The following is a 3,761-nucleotide window of genomic DNA, read 5'->3' as shown; positions in this document are numbered from 1 at the left end:
TGCAGACTGAATCACATGTAATCTAAAGTGCTTAAATTGGGGATTGGAATGCATTTAAAAGTGGCTTTTCCTAAGGAAACCCAGACAAATAGCTTGAATAACTCCACACGGCCTAAGCAGCATATCCTTTGTAGAAATATTATTTTTGTGTCAGATCATTGCACATTGACTCTGCAGAGCACCATTACTGTCTTAATGTCCATATGATATCTACTGAAAGGAATTTTAATGGCCGTTGTTCCGTCTGTGTCGGCTGTGGAAATGTCAGCTTTGATGGGATATTCAGCCGGTGAGTTAAAGTATTGCAGATGTTACTGTGGAGTCTATGTGAGGCTCTGGTTGTGATTTGAAAGAGTTTACATGATCTGCTGGTCTTTTCCTTTGTATTTCTCCCTCTAACCCATCTCTTTACCTTACTTTCTACCATGCACATCATTGGTTTACATCACTTCCTCCACACATTATATATGAGGTGCTCCCCATATTTTCAATTTGCTCACCAAGTGGAAGTCAGACAGCGTGTTCAGCAGCTTGGGAGGCCACCGCAAATCTCTCACTCTGGGTTTATTTGCTGCACGCCACCATACATGAGCTGAGACTCTGGCCTGGAGGCAGATGTGCCTTAGGGTGGGAGGCCGTGGATGGATGCCACACTTGTTTTATTATTTGAAGCTCAATATGGAAAAACTCTGTATTTCATGAGGATGTCAAAGACATAACGGATACCTTTTTGTAAGCCTCGGGTGTTGATGAACAGGCACAAGTGGGAGTTATTCTAGAATCACAGGACCTCTGTATGAGAGAAACACTCTATTTAGTGCTCCTGTTGTAAAGTATTTAAACATAATAATTGATCACTCTTGAAATCCACTACATTGACTATATTGAGGTTTATCGGCTCATTGCAGATACACGGGCATCCATGCAATCAGAAGGTGGTGTCCTGTGGTCTCTTTTTATATTTGTGTATAATTGTGCTGTATTGTCTGTGGAAACATACAGTATATGTTGGAGAGAGGGTTATTGCTGTCAGTGGTCACATGGTCCACGCTCGGACAGGACGCCCTGTTGAGTGTTCACAGTGTTGGTCAGGGCCGGCGCTAGCCATTTGGGTGCCCTAAGCACAAATGCTTGGTGGTGCCCCCCCCCCCAACCAACGAACCAACCAACCACCACCACCAAAGGAATAACAACCATTCAGAATGTCTTAGTTAGGTTCTCTTTATTCCCCAAATAACTTCTAAACATAAATAATTTACATAAACAAACATGAAAAGAAATAAATTATATAAAAGATAAAATTATAAATTATAAATACCAAATACCACCACAATTACTAAAAACACAGATTTGGAAGTGAACATTGTAAACGCAGAAAGTATATAAAGTATATAACCGTGTAAGTAATAAAGTGCACATTTCTTCAGTAAATAATATACATAAGTACAAATAATAATAATAAAGTGCAAACTGCACAGTAGAATTTACTTTACCATCTCTATAAAAGAGACCATTCTGCTATCCGATAGAACTATATTACAAACATTTTCATAACCATCAGTTGTCAAAGGCCCTACAGAGGCACATGCCTGCATTTCCTAGCTGCAAAATCAGCTCTCAGGTCATATGACAGTTTCTGAGCCACGTCCCCATTGATGCTGATGACAGCCGGACCTCTTAAACGTTCCTGCCCCATTGATGAGCGCAGGTACGTTTGGATTAGTTTGAGCTTTGAAAAGCTTCGCTCAGCAGAGGTAACTGTGACAGGGAGAGTCAGTGCAATACGAAGCAATCCATAGATTGGGATATGCCTCTTGAAGCCGATTGTTATGCAAAAACGTTAATGATAACATAAAAGACAAATGATAACAGAAACGGTAACGGTAACAGAAACTTGGGGCGGCCCGGTGACCGCTAGTAACGGTCCTCACGAGACAAAGTTCGGGGACCCCTGATTTAAAACATTGTCTTAGCTGAGAGCGACGCGCGAGCATCATCCCGCTGTCTCTTCTTTCTTCTTTTTTCCGCCCCCGACTCTTGATGCCTTTTCGAAGCCGTTTCAAAGCTGTCTGTCACATTTGAGATTTGAGGCATAATGGAACAGACCACTGGGAGGTGGGGGGAGGGGGGGGCCGCACAGGAGGTTCCCCTTTTTCTCCACTAATTTGGTCTAGGCCTATTACTTTTTGACTTTGTATTGAATTTGCATATTAGCATGCTTTAGACATATTTTATTTGTTATTTATACTAGTAGCCTACTGTGATGATTTTTCCCGTCCCAGATTTTTTGGTGCCCCCCCAGGCACTTGGTGCCCTACGCGCAGCGCGTGATGTGCGTGTGCGGAGCGCCGGCACTGGTGTTGGTGACAGATTGGAGTCGTGGATGGACAGTGATGTTTGTTTGAACTTCCTTTTGGTTGAAAAACTGAGCACATAACTGCCACTTGGGGGAGATGTTTTACAAAAACAAACCCGCACAGAAATTTATGGCCCCATTATCACAGGTATTATTTTTAACAGTGCACAGAGCGCTCCGAAAACAGAGCTTACCCAGGGAGGTCTGAATGGATTGATGAAACCCAAATAGTTCATCCTGGAAGGAGGATCACATTTCAGCTTGAATGTTGGACTTTTGGACATTAACGTTTACATTTTTACATTCATGATTAGCAATGCTGACTGATTTTGAGTTTGCCTGTTGTTGAGTCGTACCATATTTCAAATATGTTACGAAAAGCAGATGTTCACTGTTTGCCAACATGAGACTTCAATTTGTATAGAAAGTGACGCAAGTACAGAGACTTATTACATTATTTACCCAACTGCCCTCTAAATACAGGTCCTTTCTACTGAGTTGAAGTGTTGACGTGCTGTGACGTACGTGAAGTTGAGGTCTTTTACGCGCGGTGACGTACGTGACATGATTGTGACTAAATGTCCGGGACAAAGACATTGTTTGCACCATTAGTCTTCACTCTCTCTAGTAGAACATTTTTTCATTATGCAAGATTTGGCTGCTTATTTATACATTTAAGTATCATTATTATTATATATATTGTTCGACTATCTGTCCTAATGTTTCCAGTTTTTCACTGACAACTGCCTCAATGAATGTATAATCGACAGAGAAAAAAGTGAATTTGTGGCCCAAAAATTTATAAAATGTATTAAAAAATTTCAGCAGAGAAAACGTTTCTGAAAAAAGATCAGTTTTGTGAAAACCTTTGTCTACACAAAGCAAACGAAAACATTCTGTCACGGTTTGGTTCTGCTTCATGTATTATTTTGTAGTTTTCATGTCTCTTGTGTCCCTGGGTAACTTCACTTCCTGCCTTGTCCTGTGATTGCCTGATTGTTTCCACCTGTGTCCAATCACCTGCACCTCCCTAGTGTATTTAAGCCCTGTGTGCCTGTTGTCCCTTGTCGCGTCATTGTCTTTGTTCAGCCTCACCCGTTGCTGGAGCATGGCTCAGTTTTGTTAGTGAATAAAGGGCACCGTTTTTTGAGAATCCTGCGTTTGAGTCCTGCCTCCTTCCGCCTGCACCAGCACCTCTCCTGACACATTCCCGTATGTTACTTTCACTTGATTCAGGCTAAAACGATATAAATTACAAAGATATATATTTTTCCTCTGACTGAATTTCTGTTGTAAAGGTCGTTGAGAAGCTCGTCTGAAACCATGGCAATCAGTGACCTGGCAAATCCATACATTGTGACTTTTGTGTACAATTCAGCTCACAGGTCCCGTGAACTGCATTTAG

This window comes from Pungitius pungitius, chromosome 11, assembly GCF_949316345.1.
Source record: "Pungitius pungitius chromosome 11, fPunPun2.1, whole genome shotgun sequence".
NCBI classification, from domain to species: Eukaryota; Metazoa; Chordata; class Actinopteri; order Perciformes; family Gasterosteidae; genus Pungitius; species Pungitius pungitius.
The sequence above is the reverse complement of the archived record's forward strand: the minus strand, read 5'-3'. Positions refer to the sequence as shown.